This window comes from Manis pentadactyla, chromosome 9 (genome assembly GCF_030020395.1).
Source record: "Manis pentadactyla isolate mManPen7 chromosome 9, mManPen7.hap1, whole genome shotgun sequence".
Lineage (NCBI taxonomy): Eukaryota > Metazoa > Chordata > Mammalia > Pholidota > Manidae > Manis > Manis pentadactyla.
The window spans coordinates 42,278,148-42,286,655 of NC_080027.1; the positions used below are offsets into that span (position 1 = coordinate 42,278,148).

The 8,508-nt window shown below is 42.0% G+C and overlaps 1 protein-coding gene across 7 annotated transcripts in view; it reads right to left on the bottom strand.

Moving 5' to 3' along the window:
* The window catches only part of NUP98 (nucleoporin 98 and 96 precursor), a 110,614-nt gene extending 107,407 nt beyond the window's left edge, over window positions 1–3,207 (bottom strand). For 4 of the 7 annotated variants that reach the window (XM_057507256.1, XM_057507260.1, XM_057507258.1 and 1 more), the window contains exon 1: window positions 3,016–3,207. The gene's annotated coding sequence lies outside the window, so the exon portion shown is untranslated. The remainder of the gene's footprint in view (window positions 1–3,015) is intronic. The other 3 variants (XM_057507261.1, XM_057507259.1, XM_057507257.1) reach the window with 1 other exon arrangement.
* Between the last annotated feature and the right edge of the window lie 5,301 nt (window positions 3,208–8,508).

An 8,508-nucleotide genomic window follows, 5' to 3' on the forward strand; every position in this document is an offset into this window, starting at 1 on the left:
TCCAACTTTGAGAACTGCTATCCTACACTATTGCTATAGCCTCCTTCTAATCCATCTGTCTGACTCGTTTCACATTTTCCAATTTACCCTAATACCCATCATCCTTAATATTACTCTTAATATCAGATTTAGCTAATGAGAACTGTATTTTAAGAAATAATTATTTCTTTACTAGAAATTGCAATTGTTTCCTATTACACTGAATTAAGTACAAACTCTTCAATATGGCCAATGATTCTTAGTATTTATTATATTCTCAGTGTTGGGACAATGGAACAATGCATATTCATGTGACATCGAATGTATTAGTGAAATGGAAAGATAACTGAATCACATAGCATTATATTTAATTACATCATTCAACTACAAACTCTTTTGCCCTCTTCCACAAAAACAGAAATAGAAATTGCTTTATTTACCCAATGGCCTATCCCCTTCTAAATAAGACCTTGATTTATCCAATCCTAGAGAAAGGGAGCTATCATAGAAATAAAAAGAGAAACTAAACACAATGATTCTAAGACTATTAGCTTTTCAGCTTCCTGATACCAGATTTCGACAATTTTAGGGATTTTCAAAGACAATTTTAACGAAATGTAATTTATCAGCTACCTTTATAAGCATACATTAGGTAAGATTTTACTGGAAAATTGGGAATGTTTTCTCTGGAACAGGGATAAATTTTGCCTCCCAGGGAACATTTGACAATGTTTGAAAACATTCTTGATTGTTACAACTTGAGGAGGGGGCGTTATGGGTATCTAATGGGTAGAGGGCAGGAATGCAGTTAAACATCCTATAATACATAAGATACCTCCCCACAATTAAGAATTACCTGGCCAAACTGTCAACAGTGCTGAGGCTGAGGAACCTTGCTCTAGAGATATACTGTGCCAAATATTTAGGTTCAATTCCAAACAAAGAATGCACCAAATTCGTAACAAACTGCATATCTTTGTTAAATCTCTAAATTTCATAGTCCCCTTTCAACCAAATGCATAATTACAGATGTGTTATTTATTGGAAATTAAACATCAGAACTACTACAACTTACTTCCTAGAGTAACTACCACCATAAAAGTAATATAACCAGTTTTTTCCAAGCTTTGAATTTGGTTCCCTAAAAGTTCTACCTGCTCTTAGCTATCTAGGAGCTAATGGACAGGAATAAAGTCAAGTACCAAAGTACCATGTAATGGATGAACTGTTTGGGTCCTCTTATTTGAATCCCAGTATTTCAGGAGCACACAAATATTCAAGACTCTTTAAAACTGTTTTTAGGTTTAACTCCTCCATATTTGTTTATTCATTCAAGCAACCATACTTACTGAGGGCCTATTATGTGTCAAGCAACCTGAATATGAAGACAAGATACAAATATTTTACAAGGGTCTCATAAAAAGACAAACAGCTAAAATACTAATTGATTTGTGCTAAAATTAAAGTATCAAATAAAGGTTATGGAAGCTTACAGGGGAGAGAATGCCAGGAAAGGCTCCTGAGAAGTGACGCTTGAACTGAGAAAATGTCACAGAAAATACACGTGTTTTTCAGCTTTTGCTTTATCTAAACAAGAACAAAGTGATGATCTACTTGATGTGAATAGACCAAAGTGACAACAAATTCAATTCCATTAAATCTTAATTAAGAATCAAAAACGAATGGTATCAAAGTATTTCCCAATACCTCTATCTTGTCCAACTTCTGGTTTTGCCTCCTAAATATCCTAACTTCTTCCACTAAACACACATCACCCAATTAACAAGCATTTCTTTCTGAGTTTATGGTTGTCATGGCGAATGATTACTGCTCTTTTCTTTCTTCCAGTTAGTTTCTTCTTCCAAAACAGGGTTTAACTTTCACACCTTATTCTATTACAATACTTTGAATTCTGCACGAGAGGAGCCATGAGTTCCAAGGTACAAGAACTACAAAATGCTGCCTACTTTTCTGAGTCTTGTTTTAATTTCCTATTTTCTATTCCAATACTGTTTTAAGTCGCTAATTGGAGTTTCTTCTGAGTCCCCAGCAGCTGATACAAATAATTTCAGATTTGAACCGCAAACCAGCCAATGACATATAGTTTTATTCTTTCGTTTCTATAACATCACTGACATTCTTTAGTGAACCTTCAAGTTTAATTCTTATGGTCCAGGTTAGGGTACCATTAATGAAGCTTCTACCTTACCATGAACAGAGCTGGTAGCAACTAAATCAGAAACGCTACCTAAGACTGTGTCTGCTTCCAACTACCGAATGCCTGCTCCTCCCCCATCCATAGGGAATCCTCAATAACGAGAGGCTGCAATACCCAGGGAGGGTGGTGTAGTAAAAAATTTTTAAACTGAGTCAGATCTGGCGTTAGCTATTTCTGTCCTTTTTCTGGGCCTCGGTTTTTCCATCAAAAAAACTTGCACGTGATGTCAGGTAGGGGGATTAGCTTAATTTCTTATAAGGCCCTTATGGTTTTAATAATCCAGAAACCCCATTTCTCCTAGTTTTACACGGAACACGTAGAAGAGAAAACAACCCTTTAGTCCCCTAAACCGACCGTTATTCTGATATTGTTTTAAAAAGCTAACTAACTTACGACCCACCCACCCTAACCTTCGGGCTACAAATTTCCCCTGTGGAGAAGCCAAGGTAAATAAATTCCATCCCGCAAGACGGTCAAGCAAGGGCTGGGGAGATCGTGTGCAGAGTCTTTAAGGCGCTGCCCCTGCAAAGAGCCGGCCGACCTAATTACCACCCGGCAAATGAATGAGTACAACCAGAGAGATGGACGCTCCCTCAGCGTACGGAGCAACCGGGGACCCCCGGGCTCAGACTCCACCGGTACCGATTTCCTCCCAGCACCCCAGGAGCCGAACCTCGGGGCCGCGAGCCCCGCCCCCTCCCTAAGGGCAGAAGGTGCTTCGGCGCGGAAAGGGCCTGGGACGCTCCGCGTACCCGCCGCCTTAAGGGGAGGAGGAGCTTACCGATCCTGGGCCGCCACTACCCCGGCTCCGGACTTACCTCGGTGCAGTGGGGGAAGGGAAGGGTCAGGAGTGAGGGCCTGGGCCCGTCCTCCACCCGCCGTTCAGGCAGCAGCGCGCGGCCACGACGAAACCGTCGCCGCCGCCGCCGCCGCCGCCACCGACACCGACCACCACTGCGGGCGCAGAACGCAGAAGGCCCGACTGCGTCACACGCCGCCTGCCGTCAGAGGCTCGCTCTGGGCCCTCCGCCCTCCGTGTCTGTGCATTGGAAGACGCTGCCGCCACTCCTGGTCTGGCCTGTTATTCATTGGGCAACGAGTCTTTTGAAACCGAACTTGGGGAGAAGGGGAAGAGGAGGGACCTAAAGAGTGGGGAGGAAAGGGGAGGGGCGGCGGGAGGGATATGGAGTCCCGCCCTTCGCCGCCGCAGTTGGCTGGGAGATTATCGTGATGTCACAAAGGGCCCCTCGAAGTGGGCTGACCAGTGGCTACACTTGGGGGCGCTGGGCAGGGTTTGGGAGCAGAGTGGTGACGCTATATTGTGACTCCGCCCCCTTCCCTGGAGCGCTGACACTCGGACTGCTGAAGCTCAGACCAATCATAGGGAAGGCTCCAGGATGGCATGGTAACTGTTCTACTCTTTCCTTGCCCCAGTCCGCGGGGGGTGATGGGAAGCTTTCCCCGCTCTCCGGCCGTCACTTCCTGGCCAATCCGCGTGCTGGCTGGAGGGCCCTACTAGGAGTTCCGTGTGTCCGCGTAACTTGCCTGAAGCTGCTACGAGGCCCTAAAACCTGGCCTGCTTGTCTCCTGACTGATGCTGGCTCCAACACAACCTTTACCTCTCTGAAACCATAAAACTGACGTTGTGGGCATTCGAGATGTCCTGTGAGAATGGCTCAGCATAGGGCTTGATACAAATGAGCCTTCTCGGAACTTCTTTATCACCCACACTTTAAGAATCCCTATATATTCCTAAAGGCCTGTTTCAAATGTTCCCGCCTTCCCTGGGATACATTTGCCAGTCTCTCCCAGCAAGTTGGGCTAATGCTTAGGCAGTCCTCTGTTACAGCCTTGTCACTTTGTATCCTGTTATTTACTTTCCAATATTCTATGCCTGGACTGGTGGAGGCTAGACCTGCGTTTTCCTCTTCTTGGTTTTCCTTTCTCCCAGGGACTAGCCCAGAGCAGAAGGCTGATATTTCAAGGGGGAGGGTTGAACATGTTCTATAAACTAACATAGGGACTAAGATTACCACACAGTGTCAGGGACTGCACTCAGAAAGCAAAGCCTATTTGGACTATAACTCCACCTCCTCTTGGGACATCAATACGAAATTGAAATAGGCTCTGCCCATAACGTAGGTGAATTTAAATCCCTTTCGATTTTCAGTGATAGGGACTAGAAAGAATTAATTTGTCAGAAAGTAGAGGGGTTGTAAAGATGAGATTCAATAATGGATTGGAGAAGGTACATAGTAGCTGCTCAGGAGATGCCTGAAGGAAGAAAAACATAAATATATGGATGATCAAATAGTAAAGCTAGTTTAAACATCTGACTCCAGCCATCTTCTTCCTGCTCCTCATCCAAACATCCCTCCTTTCCCTCTACCCGCCCTCGCCTATGCTCTCCATCAGAAAGTCATTAGCTCTTTCAGGATAGTTCCAGAAGCTTCATCATTGTCCTCCTGAATCTTTGGTTTCTCAGGAAACCCTCCAATCCTGAAACCCGACTATGTTTAAGCCTCTCCTATACCTATTTATTCTGGTGTCCCTAAGGCCAGGCACACATTAAATGTTTGATGCATGAATGAGTTGTTTTAAGTAGAATATTGGTAGAATTTGAGTCAGAGAACCGCAGGTTTAAGTCTGAGCCCAACCATGTATCATATGTATGAACTTGGGTAAATTTCTTAACTTCAGTTTCCTTGTCTGTAAAATGGGGATACCAACTGTAATTGTCTCACAGGTTGTTGTAAGAATTAAGTGAGATAAAGCACTTAGCATGGTACCTGCTACACAGAAAGCTCACAATAAATGACAGATATTATGTAGTCTTTAAAAATGCCACCTAATTCCCATTTTAAATATTTTAAGACATGGATTCTAATACAGAGAAGGACTCAGAAATATGTCTTTGAGTAAGTAAGTAAATATATTCAGCCCTTAGTACTAGCAGGTATGCAAGAGCTGGGATTCTTAAATAGTTCATACTTGTGGAAGACTAGAAAGGGAAACATTGGATGAAGAGTACTCCAGGGAGGAATTTCCTGTAACCATGTGATTTCTAAGTAGAAGGACCTCATTAGGAACTCAGGTAGGCATGTGGCCAACAAGTTCATTATTCCCAGGGACTTTTGCCCAAGGAGAGACTTCTTTGTGGACCAGAGCTTCCTGGGCCCTCATACTCTTACTCTGCTTAATTCTCATAACACCCCTTTGATTATCATTACCTTTCTTCTTACCCTCTAAAGTCAAGGAGTTTGGTACATGTTCACAAAAGCTTGCAGAGCCAGGCTCTGTCCTGGGCATCATGATCCCTGAGAAGTCTGCAGCTTAACACACTGCTCTGGCCAAGAAAGACAGAACAAAGGGAAGTCCAGCTCTGTCTTGAGAGCCCCCAGTCTCTCACATACATGCCCCGGGAACTCACCATATGCAGCTCTGAAGGACTGGTGTTCAGGGAAGGGAAAGACCTGTAAGCACTGCAGAGCCATGGAAGGACAAGAGATTTCCTTCCAGAGGGATGTTCTGGATTTTTTATGTGGTGCACTGGAAAGAGCAGCAGAGTTGGAGTCCAAACAGCTAAGTTCATGGCCCAGATCTGTTGCTGACCTTGACAAATTATTTAACTGTTATGTGCCCCAGTTTCCTTGTCTATAAAATGGACACAATAATTCTTATTTTGTAAGGTGGTTGTGAAGGTCAAATAAGATAAGGGAATTTGCAGAGGACTGTGCACAGGTTTGACACATAGTAAGCACTCAGTAAATATTGATTTCCTTCCTTTTTTGCTATAACTTTATAAGGAAGGTTGATAAATAGCATATATTAGATTTTTCTAAATCTTGTGTGAATACCTTTGACTCAACTAGGGCATTTAATCCATTGCATTTAATGAATTTATTTACTGGTATAGTCAGAATTTTATCTAACATTTTATACTTTCTATTTGTCCCACTGTTCTGTTTCTCTCCTTTATATTTTAATTTTGTATATATACAGAACTGCCTTTTTTTTTAGGTCCAGCTCTATGCCAGATTTTTTGAAAATTGATATATAATTCATATAATAAACATTCACTCTTTTAAAGTGTCAATTCAGAGGTTTTTAATATATTCACAAGGTTGTGCAACCATCAACCACAGTCTAATTCCCCAACATTTTCATAACACCAAAAAGAAACCCCAGACCCATTAGCTGTCTTTCCTCATCTTCCCCTTCCCCTAGTCTCTGAAACTACTAATCTATTTTCAGTCTCAATGGAGTGCCTATTCTGGACATTTTATGTAAATGTGATAATACAATATGTGGTCTTTGTGTCTTCATTTACTTAGAATAATATTTTTAAGGTTCATCGGTATTATAGCATATATCAGTATTTAATTCTTTTTTATGCTCAATTAATATTATATTCCATTTTATGGACATACCATATTTTGTTTATACATTCATGAGTTGAATGACATTTGAGTTATTTCCACCTAGTGGCTACTATGAACAATGCTACTATGAACATTCATATACAAGTTTTTGTGGACATGTTTTCAATTTTCTTGTGTTTATACCTAGTGGTATAAACCAAGTAGACTTGCAGGGTCACATGGTAACCCTATGTTTAACTTTTGGAGGAACTGCCAAACTTTTACAAAGTGGCTGCACCTCTTTACATTTCCACTCCGTGTAGGAGGGTACCAATTTCTCTTTTTTTAAATTTATTGTAACCATTCTAAGGTGCCTCTCATTGTGGTTTTCATATACATTTCCCTAATGACTAATGAAAAGCATATCTTTGCTTATTGCCCATTTAAACCTCTCCTTTCCTACATTGTTTTGGATTATTTCATTTTCTCTCCTGTTCCAGTTTGGAAATTAAATTCTCTTCCTATTATTTTTATGATATCCCTAGAAATTACTACACTCATTCCTAAGTTATCACCAAAGTGTCACACTAATCAATACCTTTCTGGGAAGATGAGGTGGAGGAAAAGAAGCATTCCAGACCAGATGAACAGGGAGAACAAAGATGTGGAATCAGGAAATAGCTCAATGTATCTCGGGGTGCAAACTGGAACTTCATTCTAGAAGTGATAGGGAACCAAAGAAAGTTCTAAAGAATAATGAAGATTTAGTTAACATTGGAGGCAGAGTAGGGTTAGAGCAGAATGGGTGAGCCTGGGGTGGGTAGTTTAAAACCATCCAAGGATATCTCTGCCATGAAAAAGAAAAAGAAAGAACAAGTCCCTCTTAATCTGGAAGACCTTCTTGAGGCTGCCCACAGGGCAGGTACAGAATGTGGCCTGAAACATTAGATGTCTTTAGCTCTGTCTGTGTCCCTGCCTCTTACCTACTCCCAGCCATGCTCACTCTTCCTCCACCCCAACTCCTGCATCTGTCCTCATTGCCTTTCTTGCAGTTACTAATAATTTTTCTGGGCTTCTGCTGTGTCTGTCAGTGGGCTAAGCTGAGAGATTCAGAAATAAATGGAACAGGTGAGGGTTCCATCCTTAAATGAGCTCCCAGGAAGGTAGGGGAAACAGGCAACAAGTTATTTGGCTATACTTAGGTCAGCTCTAATAAAGGTGTGGTGGACTTCCAATGCTTCCTGTGAAGTGGGAAGGTGAGCAGATTGCGGCATCTAAGGAGAGATAAGGAGGAAGCTGAACAAAGCTCGTGGAAGAGGTGAGTGTAACTAGAATGTAAAATATGTGATTGTTGGAGTAGAGGATGTCCAGATTATGAAGGATGTTGAATACCACACTAAGGATTTGCTTTTGATCTTAAAAGCCATGGGGAGTTACTAAATAAGTTGCAGCAAGGGAGGAACATGATCGGATCTATGTTTTAAGAACACAATGTAGTTGTAAATGGGGAGGATGATGGAGAGATAGGAGGACAAGGAGGCTAGTGAAGGAGATGATCTACAGGAAGCTTTTCTTGACAACTACATCCCACATTAACTTCCCCTCTACAATACTGGGGGCTAGAATATCCCTGTAAAGCAATGCTCAGTCAGCTTAGGATATCTGGTATATGTGTGTGGACAAGGGGAGTGATTGTGGCTAAAGCTGGAAAATGGTGAAGCTGTTTCAGGCACAGGCCTTTCTGGGGTATGTACAGGCACCAGGCAAACCAACCAGGAGAGCTGGAGACACTGGAAGTCTTCAACAGCAGCAGCAGCTACTTGGACAATGGACAAATGTCAGTTCAGCAAGCACTGAGTACCTACCGAATGAAGGCAAGACTAGGTGCTTAGATGTTTGTTCAACTTCTTTATCTGTAAAATGGATTTCATTAAACTTATCTCACTAGAT